This window comes from Suricata suricatta, chromosome 1 (assembly GCF_006229205.1).
Source record: "Suricata suricatta isolate VVHF042 chromosome 1, meerkat_22Aug2017_6uvM2_HiC, whole genome shotgun sequence".
NCBI classification, from domain to species: Eukaryota; Metazoa; Chordata; class Mammalia; order Carnivora; family Herpestidae; genus Suricata; species Suricata suricatta.
The window spans coordinates 128,385,083-128,406,908 of NC_043700.1; the positions used below are offsets into that span (position 1 = coordinate 128,385,083).

General features: G+C 37.3%; 1 pseudogene; it reads left to right on the forward strand.

The window, feature by feature from the left end:
* Window positions 1–2,737: 2,737 nt before the first annotated feature.
* The window catches only part of LOC115301643, a 25,692-nt pseudogene continuing 6,603 nt past the window's right edge, over window positions 2,738–21,826 (forward strand).

Below are 21,826 nucleotides of genomic sequence, written 5' to 3' on the forward strand. Positions count from 1 at the left end.
AAATATGTATCATAAGAGGGCTATAAAATAAAAAAAATTAGTAGCTCACATAGGGCAGAGAGATGATCAAATTCCATCTAGCCAGATTAGAGAGATCTGATTGAACACTTGGGGCCATTAGTAGAAACCTCAGAAGGGTCATACCTCAATTACGAGGTTAAGTTAGTCTGAGAGTAAAGTTCCTAAACCTACCTGAACAAAGTTTAAACAAAATACCTTAAAAGGATTAAACTGTAGTTTATATGATTATTAGGACAAGTTTCAAAAACAAAGTCATCGAGCACTTAATAGTGTAATATCCACAATGTCCAGCATCAAAATTACTAGATATGTGAAAAAAACATATGTACAACCATAACCATGACTGGAAGACCAGTCAATAGAACAAAGCCAGAAATGACACAGAATAGAATTAGCAGATAACAACTTCAACATAGCTAGTATAAATATTTTAAAGATTTAATAGAAAACATGAACACATTGAAAACAGAAGTGAGGGGCACCTGGGTGGCTCAGTCAGTTGAATGTCCGACTTCGGCTCAGGTCATGATCTCCTGGTTTGTGGGTTTGAGCTGTGAGTCCGGTTCTGTGCTGACAGCTAGCTCAGAGCCTGGAGCCTGCTTCAGATTCTATGTTTCCCTCTCTCTCTGACCCTCCCCTGCTCACACTGTCTCTCAAAAATAAAAATAAAAAACATAAAAAAAAAGAAAACGGAAATGGAAGATATTAAAAAACAAAATGGAATGGGGCACCTGGGTGGCTTGGTCACTTAAGAATCTGACTCTTGATTTCGGCTGAGGTCATGATCTCATGATTGAGATCAAACCCCATGTTGGACTCTGTGCTGACAGGGCAGAGCCCACTTAAGATTTTCTCTCTCTTCTGTTTTCTCTGCCCCTCTCCTGCTCATGTGCGCACACACACACACACACATATACTTTCTCAGTAAATAAATAAATATTAAAAACCCTATCAAAAGGAAACTTTTGGACATTAAAAATATACAGTTGACCCTTGAACAACAAGGTTTTGAATTGCATGGATCCACATATACGTGTATTTTTTCAATAAATACAGTAGAGGAGTGAAAATGTGTTTTCTGTTATAATTTTATTGATAAACATTTTATTTTCTCTAGTCACTTTATTGTAAGAATACAGTATATAATACCTATAACATGCAAAATATGTGTTACTCGACTTTATGTTCTTGGTAAGGCTTCTGGTCAACAGTAGGCTATTAGTTGTTAAGTTTTTTGGGAGTTAAAAGTTATATGTGGATTTTCAACTGTGTAGGAGGTTGGTACTCTTCAACCCCTTGCATTGTTCAAGGGTTAACTGTAGATTTAAAATAAAAAATTTGCAAGATAGTTTTATATGAGTACTAGGTCCTGCATATGAAAAAGTAATGACATTGAAAAACCTAGAATAGAAAACATTGAAGTTGAAAGAAGAAAATATGAAAAAAATACTGAACAGAGCTTCAGTGAGCTATGGACAATATTAAGAAATCTAACATGAATATAATTCTAGTCCAAGAAGAGAATGAGGCAGAAGAAAAATTTGGAGAAATAATGATAATGAATTTTCAAAATTTGAGAAAATGTACAGATCCACTGATATAACATAGTCAACAAATGGCAAGTAAAATAAACATTAAGGAAATCATATAAAGATCAAGGCATATCATAATTAAAATACTGAAAACCAATGTCAAAAAGCAAACTTTAAGAGCAACTAGAGAAATAGATCACATCATGTATAGTGAAATAGAGATTAAAAAGACCACAAATATACACCACAACCAAGTGGGATTAATCCCAGGTATGCAAGGCTGATTCAACACTCAAAAACCAATTAATGTAATCTATCACATCAAAAGACTAAGAGAAAAACTGCACGATCACATCAATGGATACAGGAAAAGCATTTGACAAAATACAACACCTATTCATTGTAAAAACTCTGAGCAACCTAGGAATAGATCCTTAACTTGATAATATATACAAAAAGTCTGTAGCTCACAGCATACTTAACGAGGAACTAGAAGTTTTCTTACTAGGATCAGGTATAAAGAAAGGATGTTCCCTCTCACGACTCCTTTTTAACATTATACTGGAAGTTCTAGCTAAATTCAACAAGATAAACAAAGGAAATAAACATAGATTAGGAAGGAAGAAATAAAATTGTCTTCGTATATGACATGATTGTATAGAAAATCTGAAAGAATTGACAAAAAGACTAGAATAAGTGGTTATAGCAAGGTTGCAGAATAAAAGTCCATTGCTTTCCCATATGCTAGCAGTGAACAAGTGGAATTTGAAGTTAAAAGTATAATGTCATTTACATCAGCACCCAAATAATGAAATACTTAGGTATAAATCTAACAAAATATGTACAAGATTTACATGTGGAAAATTATAAAACTCTGATGAACAAGATCAAAGAACTAAATAAATGGAGATACTTTCATATTCATGAATAACAAGACTCAATAATTGGTGGTATCAGTTTTATCCAACTTGAGCTATAGATGTGATGCAAATCCCATCAGAATCCCAGCAAGTAATTTTGTGGATATTGACAGATATATTGACAGACTGATTTTAATATTTATATGGCGAGGCAAATACCCAGATAACCAACACAATAATGAAGAAGAAAGTCAAAGGGTGACACTACCCTGACTTCAAAACTTGCTAGAGCTCTTCCAGCTATGGGGGTAGCAAACTACTGCCATGGGGAACCTAATTCCTGGGTAGAGGAAGGATGCTGGCTCAGTGTTTGATGCCCATGTGAAGCATGGCAAGAGTGCTGCATGTCTGCTTGCCATGGACTTCGCAGAGCAGTTTGGCTTCACCAAGGGCACCTGGAAGGACATCATCCGTGACCAGGGTGGAGGTGCATCCTTCACCGAGGTAGTCTTCTGGGATCTGAACTGGTTTAAGAAGTGGAGGGAGCTGTTCATCACCCCCAGTGGCATCCACACTGGCCGGTTTGTGTACTGTGGCAAGAAGGCCCAGCTCAACATAGGCAATATGCCCCTAGTGGGCACTATACCCAAAGTCACCATTGTATATTGTTTGGAGGAGAAGCCTGGTAACTGGGGCAAGTTGGCCCAAGCCTTGGGAACTATGCCACTTCATCTCCCACTACCCTGAGATCAAAGAAGACCCAAGTGAAGCTGTCCTCAGGCTCAAAGAAGGTCATTTCTTCAGCAAACAGAACTATGTTGGTGTGGTGGCTGGAGGCGGCCACGTTGACAAGCCCATTCTGAAGGCTGGCTGTTCCACTACAAGTATAAGGCAAAGAGGAGTTGCTGACCACACATACTGGGTGTGGCTGTGAATCCTATGGGAACATCCTTTCAGAGGTGGCAACCACCAGTACATCGCAAACCCTATACTATCTGTAGAGATACCCCTCCTGGCTGCAAAGTTGGTCTTTGCTGCCCATCAGACCTGGGGTCTCTGGGGGAACCAAGACTGTAGGAGGAAGAGAACTAGGCTTGAGGGGCTCAATAAAATCTGTCCCTCTGCCACTAAAACAAACAAACAAGCAAACAAACAAACAAGCCCTACTTACTAGAAACCTACAGTAAAAAAGTATGAAATTGATGAAAGAATAAACAAATAGATCAATAGATTAGAATATAGAGCTTAGAAACAGACTTACATAAACATAGTCAACTGGTCTTTAACAAAGGAGTAAAGGCTATACAATGGAGCAAAGACAATCTTGTCTTCTCTTCTTTTCTTAAACACTTATTTATTTTTGAGAGAGTGCAAGTGGGGGAGGGGCAGAGAGAAGGGGACAGAGGATCCAAAGCAGGCTCTGCACTGATAGCAGTGAGCCCAAAATGGGGCTTGGACTTGTGAACCTGAGAGATAATGACCTGAGCTGAACTGATGGAGCTGCCCAGGTGACCTGCAGAGTCTTCTCAACAAATGGTGCTGGAACAACTGGGCACCCACATGGAAAAAACATGAATCTAGACACAGACCTTACATCCTTCACAAAAATTAACTCAAAATGGATTATAGGCCTAAATGTAAAATGCACAACTATAAAATTTCTAGAAGATAATATTAGAAAAACCTAGATAACTTTGGGTAAGTTGATGACTTTTTAGATACACCATCAAAGGTACAATCCACCAAAGAAAAAATTGGTGAGCTGGGCTTCATTAAACCTAAAAATTTCTGCTCTGTGGAAAACAATGTCAAGAGAATGAGAAGATAAGCCAGGGACTGGGAGAAAATATGTGCAAGGAATATATATAATAAAAGACCATTATCAAAAATATACAGAGAACTCTTAAAGTTCAATAATAAGAAAACAACTTGATTAAAAAATGAGGTAAAGACCTTGACAGACACTCTCTAAAGAAGATATAAAGATGGTAAATAAGCATATGAAAAGATGCTCCATATCATATATGTCATCAGTGAAATGCAAGTTAAAACAACAATGACATACCACTACACATCTATTGGAATGGTCAAAAATCAAAACATTGACAACACCAAATGCTAACAAAGGTGTGTAGCAATAAGAGCTCTTCGTTCATTGCTGGTGGGAATGCAACATGGTACAGCTACTTTGGAGGACAGCTTGAAAGTTTGTTACATTAAACACATTCTTAACATAAGACCAGCAATTGTACTTTTTGGTATTTTTCCAAAGGACTGAAAATTTATGTCCACACAAAAACCCATGTATGATGTTTTTAGCAGTTCATTCATTATTGCCAAAATATGGAGGCAACCAATATGTCCTTTAGTTGGCGAAAGTATAAATGAATTATGGTATAGCCAGACAATGGAATATTATTCACTGCCAAAAAAAAAAAAAAGAGCTATGAAGCCATGAAAAGACATAGAGGAAACTTAAGTGCATGTTATTAAGTGAAAGAAGTCAATCTGAAAAGGTTATATACTGTATGGTTGCAATTATATGTCATTCTGGAAAAAACACAACTATGGAGACAGTAGAAAGATCAGTGGTTTCCAGAAGTTGGGGTGAACAGGTAGGAATAAGAATATTTAGGGCAGTGAAAACATTCTGTCGAATACTACATAATAATGGATACATGTTCATTATACATTTATCTAAATTTATAGAATGTACCACACCACGTGTGAACTGTAATAAAAACTATGGACTCTGGGTAATTAGGGTGTATCAATGTAGGTTAATCAAATGTAACAGATATACCACTCTGTTGAGAAGAGGTTGAGAACAAAAGAGGTTGTGCATGTGTGGAGGCAGTAGACATATGGGAAATCTTTGTAGCTTCCTCATGACTTTGCTGTGAACCTAAAACTACTCTTGAAAAAAGTCATTAAAAAAGAAAAAAGATAACAGATTTCTGGTTAGCAACAGAGCAAGCCAGAGGACAAATGATATCTTTAAAGTGCTGCTGTCAATCTAGAATTATGTATCTAGAAAAACTATCAATGGTAAAAGCAAAAGTTTTCTTCTTTTAGACAAAATGTGAGAGAATTTGACACCAGCAGATCTTCATGATAAGATATATAAAAAAAAGTTCCTCGGGTTCAAGGAGAATGATAACAGATGAAAACTTGGATCTACAGAAAGTAATGAAATAAATGATAAATGTGTAGGTAAGTATTAACAATTTTTTCCTGTTTTAAATCTTAAAAAATTATTTAAAACATAATTAACTTAAAAAATCTCCAACTGTGACTGGAAATATCTATTTTTACCTTTATTCTCTCACTTTTTCATGTATTTTGCAGCATTGTTTTGAAATACATGCACATTTATTTTTATGTCATTCTGATGAGCTAATAATTTTAACATTAAATGATGCTTAAGACTGAACTAACTGGAGGCACCTGGGTGGCTCAGTTGGTTAAGCGTCTGGCTCCGGCTCAGGTCGTGATCTCACAGGTTCGTGGGTTCAGCCTTACGTTGGGCTCTGTGCTGACAGCTAGCTCAGAGCCTGGAGCCTGCTTTAGATTCTGTGTCTCCCTCTCTCTCTGCCCCTCCCCTGCTTGCACTGTCTTTCTCTGTCTCTTAAAAATAAATTAAAAAAAAAACATAAAAACAGTTAAAAAAAAAAAAAAGACTCAACTAACTGGTAGACTAACTGGTTCCTGCCAAGGGTCTTGAGGGCCTTTTTCGGAGTCATGGAAAAATATCATATATATATCTAGATTATGGGCATAATTAAATAAGTGTATATATTTGTCAAAATTTCTCAACATGTATACTTAAATTATAGCTCAACAAATATGATTTTAAAACTTCTATACAGCTTCTAAAAATATAAATATAAGAGAAAAAGGAATATGGTAGGTATTAGATGAGCGGAAGTAAGAGAGGTCTTATTAGTTTGACTGGGTTGTGGAAAGTTCTTGGTTGAATTGCATTCAGGATGGGGAAGATGATAATCATATCTGGGCTAAACAGTCTGAGCAAAGGTCTAGAGGCAAGAAAGTACAGGGCACATTCAGGGAATAGTTTTGTGGTGGCCGAAGTATAGGAAGGGGGACAGTGAGAGATCACAAGCAGTTAGACAGCCGGTTGACAGGGTTTTTATGCCAGGTGAGTGTTGACACGTTTGTAGATATGAGGTTCAAGTGTAAGGAGTGAGGTGGTGAAGAAAGGAGGTTTTTATAGATGGGGTACAGGAAGGGAGTGTTAAGATGTGAGGTGACCTCTTAGCATGCACCTCTCCCACTTCTTCAGCTTCTTCAGGAGAAAAGAGGAAAAATGGAAGGGGAAAAGCCAATAAACTGAAAAGTTCACGTGAAGAAGTCTTCAGGTTCTGTGTAAATTAAGTCATTTGTTACAACCCTGGAGGCAAGAATGGGTCAAGAATTTTTAGAGTATACATGTGTGATATTGTGATTTAAATAATAAATAATGTATTTGGCCTTCTACTGTTTCTGGCACAGAGCTCCTAAAACTTTTGGAATTTCCTAAATATTGAGAGTGATAAGTTGTCTTCTGTTATGTTAAGGCCATGACTTTTGGAAAGCACATAAGAATGGGAGTCTGTTGCCACTGGGGAAAACCATGTGATTAGGGGGTTGGAACTTTACTCTTACACCCCTAACCTTCTAGGAAGAGGGAGGGCCTGGAGGTTGAATAAATAAACAACGGCCAATCAGTTAAGCAGCCATACCTATGTAAATGAAGCCTCTATGAGCACTCAAGAGAGGGGAGTGTGAAGAGCTTCCAGGCTGGTGAACTTATGGAGGTACTGAGAGAGTCGCTTGCTTGCGAAAAGGGCTTGGAAACCCAGTGAGCTCACCTGTACCTTGCCCTATGCGTCTCTTCCATCTGGGTCATATCCTTTTATAACAGACTGGTGATCTAGCAAGTAAATGGTTCTCTGAGTTTTGTGAGATGCTTTAGCAAATTAATCGAACCCAGAAAGGAAGTTATGGGAACCTTTGATTTATAGCCAGTTGGTTAGAAGCACAGGTGACAACTTGGACTTACAACTGGCAGCTAAAGTTTGAGTGGGGAGCAGTCTTGTAAGACCTAACTCTTACCCTGTGGAATCAGAATTGATTTAAATTATAGGACACCCAGCTCGTGTCTGAGAATTGCTTGTTGGTGTGGCACCCTCCCTCCCCCATGTTGGAATTGATACCAGAATCTATTTAACATGGCTCAGACAAGATGTGTTAGGAGTTAATAAGAGATGACTTTTTATATTATACCCCAACTTGTTTCACAGTATCCTAGAGTTATGGGCACACTGGAAAAAAAATGGTTCCTCAGGCAAATATTTTGAGAAATTGTGCATATGTAATTCCTATCTGGCAATCCCCACTACACCCCTGGCTCTACTAAATTTTGCAGAAAAGAGCTTAACTTCATTTAAACCAGTGGTTTTCAAGCTTAAATAACCATGGAATCCACCACTCACACCAAATACTCATCAACATATTCTGAAAGGATCTCACAGAAGCCACTTTGCAGAACCTGCACTTAAAAATTGTTCAACTATATGGAGGTCCTATCAAAGTTAGGTTTGGTGGGTGTATGATAGACTCTGTATGTGGCATTTCCTTATATTCCCTGGCAATACTCTGCCATCCAGGAGTCAGAGATGAGGAACACTGGGGTGGCTTAGTGTAGGGAGTTCTCAAAGTGGGAATGGTCAACTGTAAAATGAGAGTGTCACTACCCCTTAGTGTCAATGGGATTGAAACTGGGTAGAGAGAAAAAAGAAGTTGGATAGTAATGGGAAGCAGGAAAACAGGGAGGCTGGTGGCTTTTGTGAAGATGGGGAGCAGGTTTAATAGAAAGAAAGGAGCGGGAAAAGTAGGACATGGATAGAGAGGGAATTTTGAGAGTTTGAGATCAGAAAGCAGTGACATCCTGAGTCCCATTCTTCAGATTCCACTGGGAGTTTTAAAAATATGGAAGTTATTTATTTTAATACACTATCAAAAATCATTTCTGTTGTCATTTTTATAGAGATGACTGGAAGTTTGCCGCAGAGACAGATCGGGCAGTTTTCAATGTGTGTTCATTTTTGCTGTATCTTTAGCAAAGACCAAATGACATCTAGTCTGAGAAGGCTGACAGCCAACCTTAAATTATTTTGCAATGTAGGATCTGTGTATCTATAGACTGGGGACAATTGCTCATTACTCATATTGATTTATATCAGGCAGTGCAGCGAACATACAATTAATAGTTGACTTCATTGGCAGCCAGCTGTTAGTGCCATAATTTACTATGAGAATGGTTCGGTCCGGGGATGAACAAGAATTATACTAGGAACTGTATTTTTTATCATTTTAAAGGTCACACTCAACTCTTATTAATTTAGTCAGAGGTTTAGGTTGATTAAAAAAAAGATTTTTGCTGATGCAGGTTCTCTCACATGCTAATGTGAGGCTGAGCTTAGGAAAAGTCTCTTTTATTCTTTGATTTAAAGTTTCCTTCGATTTTAATGGCTACTGAAAGCCAGATTTGGACTAGGTGCAAAATATCCAAAGATACTCATGTAGAAGCTTTCAGGGTTTTAGATGTTCTGAAGTCAGAACATAGCAGCTACTTGGCAGCAATAAATATTTTTTGCTTCTTGGAAGAAACACTTAAAGCTACACCAAGGAGATGATCATAGCACAGGTGTAGCTAAAGTTAAAAATCACAGGCAGAGATTTTCTGTAACCATCTTAGGATTTAAAACAAAAAACAATTTATTGTATGCCTACTATGTGCCAAGTTGGCAATTCAAGTGTCTCACCTATGTGATTGATACCTTTCAATTCCTAAAATGGTTCTGTGAAGTGTTCTTATTACTACTTCTGTATTAGATGGAAAGAGACTGAAGCTCATGGGAGGCAAAATCATACCACTCATGAATGGAAGAACATGCAGTAGAATCTAGGTAGCCTCACTCTAGTATCCCTGCTTTCAAGTACTACACTAACTAGGCTAATCTTCTGAATGCAGAAGGAAGTCTCAGGAAGTAGGCATTTGGATGTTTACTAAGTATGGTCTCTGTCTACTCTTTAAGGGTCTAAGACCTAAGAATAGCTCAGAGGATAAAATCTCAGGTAGATGACCTGGGTTCAAACCCCAGTTTTACTATTTCTTGGCTGTTGTTAAACCTCTATGAAGGTTAGTTTCCCCAGTTGTAAAATAGGCATTATAAAAATAATGTCTGTCTTATGAATTTATTTTTTAAAGATTAAATGAGGTAACACATGGAAAGTGCTTAGCAATCTGCCCAGCACACAGTACATTTGTAATACAGTTGGCCTATGATTTGCTATTGCTTTTGTGAATGCACACAAATGACATTTATAAGAATGTCAAAGATACAGTCCAACAATACATTTTCTAAGTTGAGATTGGATAGGGCATTTGGTGAGGGCTCACTCACTCTACCATTTTAGGGGGTATATTATCATATAAAAGTACTATATGACTCCTACTGGGACAATCTGAGCATTTAAACAATCATAATGAAGTTTTACTCCTCGAATAACACAGATAATCATGAGACCATACATATAAACAAATAGGAAAAAGGAAAAACTTCATTAGAGTAGAATGCCAAATGATACATATAAAAAGAATGGTGGAGTTAGAAAAATAACCATTTGGTAAATGTCATGGTAATATTGATTCCTGCAAGAATCATCAATAAATGTTAGAAGCTACTTGGTAAAGGTTTGATGAAGAACAGGATATTTATGTAGTCTCATAGTATCTTTCTACAAAATACTTATTAATTGCAAAGGAAAAATAGCAACTTTATAGTGGAGAAAACAAGTCATGAAAGGTAATATCACAGTAATGGAGCTGATGAACATCATATGCTTCTTAAGCATGATATGCTAAAGTGGACACAACACCATTTTTATGTTAATACTGCCAAATAATCTAGCTTTAATCATGAGGAATTCTCAGGTAAAATTAAATCGAGAGATTTTCAAAATAGTTTGCCAGTTTCATTAAAAATGGTCAAGGTAGGGGCGCCTGGGTGGCTCAGTTGGTTAATTACCAGCTTTGGCTCAGGTCATGATCTCACGGTTTGTGGGTTCAGGCCTCACGTTGGGTTCTGTGCTGACAGCTCAAAGCCTGTACCTGCTTCTGATTCTGTATCTCCCCACTCTCTCTGACCCTCTCCTGCTCATGCTGTCTCTCTCTGTCTCTCAAAAATAAATAACAACAACAAAAAAATAATGGTCAAGGTAGGGGCACCTGGGTGGCTCAGTTGGTTAAGCATCCACCTCTTGATTTCAACTCAGGTCATGATCCTAGGGTTGTGAGATTGAGCCCCACGTGTGGCTCCACTCGAAATGTAGAGCCTGCTTGGGATTCTCTCTCTCTCTCTCTCTCTCTCTCTCAAATAAATAAATAAAATTTAAAAAAAATGGCCAGAATGGGGCACCTGGGTAGCTCAGTTGTTTAAGTGTCCAACTCCTGATTTAGGCTCAGGTCATGATTTCACAGTTTTTGAGTTTGAGCCCTGCATTGGGCTATTTGCTAACAGCATGGAGCCTGCTTGGGATTCTCTCTCTCCCTCTCTCTCTGTCCCTCCCCTGCTCATTCTTTCTCTCTCTGTCACTCAAAAAGAAATAAACATTAAAAATTAAAAAAGATATTAAATAGTGATCAAGGTAATGAAAAAAATAGACTAAGGAGTTATTCCATATTAAATGAGACTAAAGGGATGTGGAAGTTAATGCAATGTGTGATACTTGATCAGAGATTTTTTTTTTTCCTATAAAGAACATTACTGGGATAATTGGTAAAATAGGAACAACTTCTCTAGGTTAGACTGTTGCATGGAATCAATATTATTTTCTGGGTTTTGATAATTGGTTATGGCAGAGAATGTCTTTCTTCTTAAGATATACATGCGGAAGTAGTTATTTGAAAGGGACAATATGTTACATTTAAGACATGTAGTGTTTAAGTTACAATGTTACATAGGAATTGTATAAATATATCTTCATCATAGGAGGAAGTTCCAAAACAGAATTTGAAGTAATTGGATATAAGTAGTATTTGAAACCACAGAAATGGATGAGGTTTCCTGGATAGCAAGAATAGTGTGTAAAGAAAATAAAATTGGAAATTTCATTGTCCCAAGATGTTGCTAACTAGATACATTTTGTGCTTCTGTCCTTTCTTTTCTCCATTTTAGGCTCTGAGGACTTTTTAACAGGAGAAACAGGTTGTGGGACTGGAGAAAGTCCAGCCTCCCAAACTACAGTTGTGTGTCTGCTCTGATTTTCGTTTTAGAAACAGTAGTAGCCACTGTGAAAATAACCAGAATGGTATACCACTTCTTGTTTTCGGACTGGAGGGTGCCACGATCAGGTAAGAAAAGATCAGAGCTTTTAAAATTTTACTGCATTTAGAAGAGACAAGCTATTTTTATTGAGTAGGTGGAAAAGTCACACGAGAAAACAGACTGATCCATACTGTGGTATAAAAATCTCTGTAACCAAGAGCCTGACAACAGTCTGGCTCAGCAAGAGCAGAATGAGGCCAAGACAAATACCACCATCCCCTTGCCTTCTCTTCCAAGTGGAGGAGGAATCAGAGAAGGAAGGTGAATATGTACAGAAAGGAAAATTCTGTTTTTATTCATCCAGAAATAGTTATGATACCAGGCAACAGTAAGATATTTAAACCTCCATTAGTTTAAAATTCCAAATCCCTTCATTGTTCAACTTAGACTGCCTTTCCATTACACTGCCCCTCAGGCAATTTTGATACTTGGCTAAAGGGAAGTTGAATTGGGAAATCATTTAATTTGTATTTAATGGGACGCATGTTGAGATTCAGAGTAACTTCCATGTATAGTTAGGTTATTCCAAGCAGTCCTGGAGTAGGAAAGAATTCCAGGGACACCCCTACAGCCTATTACATGGATATACTTTGTGATGGGAAGGTATAAAGCCAGAGATCATATCTAAGTATGAACACATCCTACAACTCCTGCCTCTGGAAATATATGGGTAGTGGGGGAGAAGGAAGAGTTAAAATGTGCAGAACCAGAAGCCAGACTATTGAAATTCTTCCAATCATCACTTATGTAAAAGTTTAAGTGAGGAATTTGGTTCGCCTCAATGCCTAATAAAAGTGGAAGTTCTCTCTTGTCAGAACTATATTTAATAATACAGTGCTTACAATTATAAACCCACCATGATATGTATTTTTTCCTTTTGATGGGAATCGTGAAAAATAGTTTTTCTCAGAATTCTTGTGTTACACAGATATAAACTGTAGCAGAACTACAGGCAGCAGGTACCTCTGTGTGTGAAGTAGCATGTTTTATGCACCCTCATTGATTGGATCATGTCTTAGCATATGTCACGCATCTTGTTCTGACAAAGTCTGTTGGTTCCAGATTAAATGGCACACAAAATAGCCACCAGTAAAATAGCTTGATGCTTTTTAAAATATTGTCTCAATAAAAATATACGATTAAAAAAAAAAAGAGGTCCAGCAGCTTTTATTAGTGTGATTCCTAGATACTTTATACTTTGGGTTACTGTGTATGTATTGGTTTGTAAACTGGCCCCATACACATAAGGAAAGAGACACCACTCCAGTTTGGTGGATGGCTTGTTTAACGTGCGAGGGAACTTACTTACGAGGCTCGTTTTGGGTGGCAGCAAAATGAATAGATCTCTGCACCCACCTGCGAAAATCTTAAATGTTTACACAGAGGCCTGAACCACGGGTTCAGTCACATAGACCATAAGGATGGTCTGAGCGACACATTGCTCTCTCGAGGCTGGTCCTTGGAAATGACCCTCACCACGCGAATGGTGGGCAGAATGTACATTCCAAGGACCGGGGATGCAATGAGAAGACTGGCTGCCCAGGTTCAGTTTGAGGGTGAACCAGCGGTATATCATCTCCAAGAAGTCCTATAACATTAAGCTTCCCCCCCCTCCCCATTATAGAGAGGTCCCCCTTACACGTGGTTTTGGCCTGGCTTTTGCAGTTTCAGATAAGCTGCCATGAACCTCTCACAGCTGGAAGCAGATGATTCTAAGGAATCATCGGATAGCCAATAGCAGCCTAACTGTGCGTCAGGAAGCTGCGTAATTTCCCCGCCCCCTTCATCTCTTCACGTAGGCATTTTATCATCTCACGTTAACACTGGAAGAAGGGTGAGTGCAAGATATTTTGAGACAACACAGTCACCTAACTTTTATTATGGTATATTGTTATAATTATTCTCTTTTATTTTACTATTATTTTTTAATAATCTTTTTTTAAGTTTAGTCATTTATTTTGAGAGAAAGAGACAGCGTGAGTGGGGGAGGGGTGAAGAGGGAGGGAGTCGGAGAATCCGCTCTGCACTGTCAGCACAGAGCCCGATAAGGGGCTCCAACTCAGGATAACCTGAGCTGAAAGAAACCAAGGGTGGGAGCTTAACTAACTGAGCTAATTATCCTATTTTATTATTAGTTGTTGTTAATCTCTGTGCCTAATTTATCAATTAAACGTTATCATAGGTACCTCCGTGCAGGAAAAAACATGGTATATATTCAGGTTCAGCACTGTTTGCGGTTACAGGCACCCACTGGGGATCTTGGAACGCATCCCTTGTGGATAAGGGGGACTACTGTGTTTGCCAGCTGTTTATTGTTAGTACATAGGCAATACTAATTTTTAAAAAATATCTAACTACTGAACTCTCATACTGATGTATTGTTATGTCCAGATCGCAGTATCCCTCAATGACCAGAGACCAGAGACCACCGGGGAGACCGAGGCACGCATGCAAAAGCAAAGGGCGTTTTATTTCCAAGTTTGAGCTCGGGCTCACAGACACAGTGGATCCGTGCTGAGCGCCCCGAGCAAGGGCGGAGCAGGATTTTTATAGGCTTGGGAAGGGGAAGTTACAAAAGGAAGTTACACAGGTACAGCAATCCAATCATTATCCGATGACGGTATTGACAACAGTTTTAGCCATACATATTATTTAGATCATTTGTTATTTTTGGTGGGACCTAATCACAATCTTTTAGGTATCTTTGAAATTAACCAATTACAGAGTGAGCTCAAGCAAGGTGTATCCTGAGAAGGGGAAGACATCCTGATTGGTTGCCCTCCACGTAAATCAGGGATGCTGGCTTGGGCCAATCAGGAGTCGTCCTCCATGGCCTTTTGTGCAAATTTTTGGTTTTCAAAGTGGACCAACCAGAGGTAGGATTATCTTTCTGAATGTGCAATTTTTGGCATCCAGAGTGGACCAATCTGAGGCGAGACTCTGTTTTGTGTTCTCTGAGGCTTCCTGAAGCCTGTCATAGAGTCTGTTTGGTCCTTTCAGTATCATTCTTTTCAGTTGATTTTCTTAGCTTTTGTAAGTATTCACACTATTGTTATTTGTAAATAGTAGCAATTTTGTTTATCATCTCTGACTTGCAAACAGTTATAACATTTAGTTCTCTTTCACCCACAACTCAATTATTGGTGGTGACTTTGTTTTTTCCCAACTACTGCCATTCATCATGTTTTTCCTTCCTCATTCCTTGGCATCTTGGGTAGATTGCATGAATTTTTATAAAGTATTTTTAATTTTAATTAATTTTAAAAATATTGTTCAGTTATAAGAACACTGATTGTTTCACATCTAATCCAGACTTGCCTCTTTTCGCTCTCTCAGGCCTGACTTGTGGCATAGGCACCTGAGTGAGGAAGGAAGACTGGTATATTATTTCACTGTTTGTTCTGACCCTCCCACTCCATCTTTAATCCTGGTGCTGCTACTGCTGGTTTCAGGGTTGGATGGGGAGAAGGGAAGAAAGGTAAAAAGGAGTACCAGGTGTGGATAAGGGTCTGGTGATAGAATTTTGTCATGTGTTTGGAGTGCCTGGCACCCACATGCAGGGTCTCTCCAGCCGTGCATTTATGGGCTTTTTGGAAGGCTTCTGTGGGGATCTACCCATTTCTCTGATGGGAACAATGAGTACTTCCAGGCATACTTCTTGTGACCCTTCCTTCAATTCCTGTTCTCAAGTTCAACTCTTGCAGGAGCATCTTCTGGAATCTGCTCACCCCAAGAGGCCATGCACAAACCCAACTTCCTTTGGTGGCATCCACTTGGCTAATAAGAAACATAACATCCTTTGCCATGTAAAACCCTAGGAGGGTAGTTTGCCCAATTCCTGCTTCCTTTTCTTTTCTTGACATAGTCAGCATGTGTTAAGTACTTTCTCCCTTCCAAATTCATAGGGTAAGAAGGGGATACCAGTCTCTAAATTTGCAATTCCTTAAACATGCTCATTTCTCATTAGAACTTTCTCAGTGAGCTTTCTCTTACTTACAGTGCTGAGGCTAAAAATTTTGTACCTGGTAAACATCTCTTTGAGTGAGAGTAGGTTGTTCTGGTAATAGGGTTTGATAGTACTGGTTGATAGCAGCCCTTTAGTAGGGCTGCCGTTGATATGATGACATCCTCTTTTTAGATTGTGAGGGCACTTTTGCCTATTGTTTTTAACTTTGGGGCCAGCTAAAATTTTATGACTATAGAGATTAATCTATTTAATGTTCTCTTATACACAATATTCACTCTACAAATATTTGTTGTTTAATTATTAGTTGATTGTGAGTCAAAAGGTAAAACTTGTTTGTGGACAAATTATGGTAGCATGTAAACTAAAACTAAAGTTATCGTATGGAATTTGATTTTTCTTGAGTAATAAGTGTATGTCTTTTGTACTGCTCTTTTTTCTTAGAACAGAGAACCTTAAGTAACTTCTTAAGGGACTTAAGGGGAACATCTTAATTTGCAATTTCTTTCTAAAAGATAGTGTAGTGTACTATTTATTACAAAAATATAATTTTCAGTGTTTAGAATAATAGAGATTTTCCATAATTAAAGTCCTCCTCAAACAATCCTATATTTTATCCTAATATGAACAACCAATTTGTCAAAAATTATAAGGAAAATGCAGATGATTTTGAAAAGTTTTTAGCAGTGAGTCCAATGAAATGTTAGACAGTATAGTCCTGGAAGGAAATATTTAGATTTCTCTCTTTAACACTCCTCAAGTCATATTAAGTTGTCATGGGCTATATGGGTTTTGCTGCACCTTGGGGTCTTCAGGCAAGAGACTATATATATTTTTGTGTTTAAAACTATTGTTCTTTAAAGTAGCTCAAAATTTAGTTGCTTTCTCCATGAGAATTTTTGCCCATGGATAACTCCCAGCAGTTCTTAGGTCAACAGAACTCCAAATATAATAGAAAATAAAGATCTTAGGAATCAAATCCAATTCTTAAGGAGGTTTGGCTCTTCAGGCCCTTTATTGAGCAAATTAAACAAATATATTTATTGAGTGCTTAAAAATATAAGTATTTTTATCAATTCCTGGGACAAAGTATGGATATCATCTTGACTCCCTGCCAGGATTATCATATTTTATCATTTGCGATGAAGACTTTTTCAACATTACATGCTGGTTTTCCAGAAGTATTCACTTGTCACCCAAAGTTTGTGTTTGCCTGATACTCTCCCAAGTTCCTTGTGCAAAAAGAGAGAACAACCATTGCCTCCTTCAATCATTCTCTCACTTCCTTTTTGATATCACTTCTTCAGCCCCTCAATTTCATTGCTCTTCAAATACTTCTAAATTAACAAGTGAAAACAGAAAAATAGACTTTAGTTTTGAACCTGGTGGACATGTATTCCAACCACTAGGAGGAGCTTGCTATTCCCAACATTTTACATGCACACACATGCACACACGTGCACACACACACATGCACAGATGCACATGCACACATGCACATGCACACACGCACATACATGCACATACACACACAGAGGCATACATACTTGTCAAACGAAATGCAGTTAGTTGGGATTTTTAGTAGGAAAGATGAATATGTTATAAACAAAATTGAATGCGGCCTCTGCCTTCTCCGTAGACCTCTCTTTGAAATGTTTTTTTCTCTCAGCTCCATGAAACTTGTGGGTTAGGTGGAGCTTCCAGGTATTTTTTATTTGGGGGATGCCTCCACTCTTGGCATGCTTAGCTAGGTCAGTCTGGGGCTCAGAGGGAAGGACACATTGAGAAGAAGCTTTGGCATTTTCCATGCTGGGCCTTCAGAAGAAGGGATGGTGCTCTTTTGTTCATCTTCCTTCTCATAATGTTACAGGTGGATGGCCAAGATCAGCTATGTGGGTATGGGTGAAAATGGGCAAGAAGATGGTTCTTTGTTTTGTTTCTGGTCTAGGTCTTAAAGTGATGTAACTGAATAAATCTGTAGGCTCCACATGGTCCAGCCCAATTCATCATAATAGGAGCCCAACAGGCTTTGGTCCAAGGCTCTAGATAGTAATTAATGTCATACAGACACCTAGATCACCTTTTTTACTTTACATCTTTCTTCAGCCTAGTGTAGTGGAAGACAGTAGTTCAATTTTGGAGTGTTTGTATCCTAGGCTTTCCTTTTCTTAGGACACTCAAATAAAATACCTCCTGTGCATTTGACTGAGCGATGAAGTTCAATCATATAGGTTTGTATGGATAGCTAGTCTAGTTTGTGTTATCAATATGACATCAGGATGTAAAAAGGATAAAAAGTATATAATAAATAATAATAAATGCCTGATAAGCACATAACTATTAAACCTTGGGACTTGCTTTATTATTATTTTTCTAGTTGCAAAGGTAAAAATGCTGCTGTAAATAACTTAGACAATTTAAAAATGTTGTAAAAAAGTAAATGGTCTCAGTCATTTTAATTTTCACAAAGATAACAATTATTCACAATATGACATATGATACATATGTAATAAGTATATATTATATATGAAATAAATAACAATGCTAATAATATATCTTGAACATCTTTTCACACCAGTACACATGGACCTGCATCATTCTAATAACTGCAGAGTATTCTATGATAAGTAATTAATTTTCTATTCATAATTTTAAAAACATTTTTGTTGCAAATTTTGCTGTATTGAGTATTGTTTCATATATATTTATATGTGCATTTATCTTTAAGTATATATATATATGATTAGCTTTTAGAAGTAAAATCACTGGAAGGTCAAAGGGTTAACATATTTAAAATTTTAATAGATTTAACCAAATTTCTTTCCAAAAGGAAATGTAAAATTATATAAATTATCTATCCCACAAATACACAGTTAATTAATCTTTGAGAAAGAAGGAAAGAATATCCAATGGGAAGACAGTCTCTTCAAAAAATGGTGCTGGGAGAACTGGACAGCAACATGCAGAAGAATGAAACTGGACCACTTTCTTACACCATACACAAAAAGAAACTAAAAATGGATTAAAGACCTAAATATAAGGCCTGAAACCATAAAAATCCTAGAAGAGAACACAGGCAGCAACCTCTTTGACCTTGGCTGCAGCAACTTCTCACTAGACATGTCTCTGGAGGAAAAGAAACGAGCAAAAATAAACTACTGGGATTTTATCAAGGTAGAAAGCTTCTACACAGTAAAGGAAACAATCAACAAGACTAAATGGCAGCCCATGGAATGGGAGAAGATTGTTGCAGGTGGTATAGCTGATAAAGCGCTAGTATCCAAAATACATAAAGAAATTATACAATTCAACATCCCAAACCAGATATTGCAAGTAAAAAAATGGGCAGAAGACATAACTGGACATTTTTCCAAAGAAGATATACAGATGGCCAACAGACACATGAAAAGATGCTCAACATCACTGATCGTAAGAGAAGTGTAAATCAAAACTGCAGTGAGATATGACCTGACACCTATCAGAATGGCTACAATCAGCAACATAAGAAACAGCAGGTGTTGGTGAAGATGTGGAGAAAAAAATTCTTGGGCATAATTGGTGGGGAGGCAAACTAGTGCAGCCACTGTGGAAAAGCCACTGTGGAGTTTCCTCAAAAAGTTAAAAATAGAATTACCCTATGATCCAGCAATTACAAAAGAATACAAAAATACTAATTCACAGCAATGCACCCCAATGTTTATAGCATCATTACCTATAATAGTCAAATTATGGAAACAGTCCAAGTGTCCCTCAGCTGATAAATGGATAAAGAAGATGTGGTGTATATATATATATATATATATATATATATATATATACACACACACACACACATATAATGGATATTACTCATCCATAAAAAAGAATGAAATCTTGCTATTTGCAGCAACATCAATGGAGCTAGAGAGTATTATACTAAGTGAAATAAGTCAGAGAAAGACAAATACCGTGTGATTTTAGTCATGTGGAATGTAAGAAACAAATGAACAAAGGGAAAAAAAAAAGAGAGAGGCAAACCAAGAAACAGACTCTTAACTATAGAGAACAACTGATGGTCCCCAGAGGGGAGGAGAGTGGGGAGGTGGGTGAAATAGGGGATTAAAGAGTGAGCTTGTGAATCAATATATTGTATATCTGAAACTAATATTATACTATATGTTAACTAACTGGAATTTAAATAAAAACTTGATGTATACTTTTTCTGATAGCAAATGAACATTTTCCCATACTCTTAGACATTTTAAAGCTATCTTTTAAAAAATTTTTAAATGACACAAATCATGAAAGACTACTGAATACTGAAAACGAACCATGGACTGAAGGGGGAAGGGGAGGGAGGGGAGGGGGTGCTGGTCATGGTGGGGGCCACTTGTGGGGGGAAGCACTGGGTGTATTATGGAAACCAATTTGAAAATAAACTATTAAAAAATAAAAATTTTAAATGTTTTTACTTATTTTTGAGAGAGAGAGAGAGAGACAGTGTGAGCAGGGGAGGGGCAGAGAGAGAGGGAGGCACAGAATCTGAAGACAGGATCCAGGCTCTGAGCTAGCTGTCAGCACAGAGCCTGATGCGGGACTCGAACCTATGAACCATGAGATCATGACCTGAGCCAAAGCCAGACGCTTAACCAACTGAGTCACCCAGGTGCCCCAGAAATATTTTAAATAAGGGATGCCTGGGTGACTTAGTCAATTGAACATCTGACTCTTGGTTTTGGCTCAGGTCCTGATCTCACAGTTTGTGTGTTGGAGCACCATGTTGTGTTCTGCCCTGACAGAGGGAGCCTGCTTGGCATTCTCTCTCTCTCTTGCTCTTGCTCTCTCTCTCTCCGCCCCCCTTTCTTTCTGCCTCTCCCCCACTTGTGCTCACACTCTTTCTCTGCTTCAAAATAAATAAACTTTAAAAAATATTTTAAATAAAACTCAATTATTTGTTTTCATTTATATTTTAAGTAATGTTGAGTCATGTTAATTGACTATTCACAGGTCTTTCTGATTTTCCTGGTCATATCCTTTGCCCATTTATGCATTTTGTTTTATCTTATTTTTGTTGCTTTGTATTAGGAAGTTTACTCTTTGATATATGTATTAAATATTTTTCTCCAATTTGTCTTTTGTCTTTGTTTATTTTGTTGTCAATTTAAGAATTTTATTCTGTTCTTAAATCTGTCAGTCTTTTACATTTTATGGTAAATGTGTTAATTTTTAAATTATTTTTAGCTTTCATTTCATGAAATGTGTATAGAAAGACTTTCCTTATTACCCTAAGATTATAAAGGAGCTTACTCATATTTTATCCTATTATTTTATGATATCATTTTTTGCATGTCAATCTTTGATTCAGTCCAGAGAGTGAGTTCCAGGAGGGTAGAATTTTTATTTTTATTTTTATTCACCTCTATATTTCTAGTGTCTACTTGTCAAGTGAAGTGTGAATGAGTTTTGTGGAAAAACAAATTAAATTGGCCTTTAGAAAATGAACTTCATGGAAATTTGGAAGATTTAGAAAAGTTCTACCTTTATATTTCTGAAAAAAATTTTTTTCTATTTTTATACATGACATTCATCCGCCTGCTTTTTTTTGTAACTTTATTTTTTTTAGAATATAACAATATTTTTTAACATATGCAATTATTTTCCATCATTTACAATACAGTCGTTACAATGACACTCCAAATGGATAAGCAAAGTAAAAAATCAAAACCCCAACTTCTATTTCATGTAATTAGACTTATACAGAAATTAGAAGGTTAAGTAACAACTAGTTAATCACCTAATTTCACAGCTATCTGAAGTGGCAATCATTATATAGCAGCTTATCTATATGGGTTTTTCCCATATTATTTTCTTCACTTTTTTTTTCCTCTTCTTTTTTTGGTGGTGGGGGTGGTTATGTTTAAATGAAGTTGCTTTTACAACACCAAAGACTTAATCATCCATTTCCTACATAAAAGGTAGCTACTTTTTTGCATGGACCTCAAGCATATTGTAGTATAGAGGTGGAATTTAAGGAAAGGTATTAAGCAGGCTGTGTTGTAGCTTATGGGCAAGTAATAA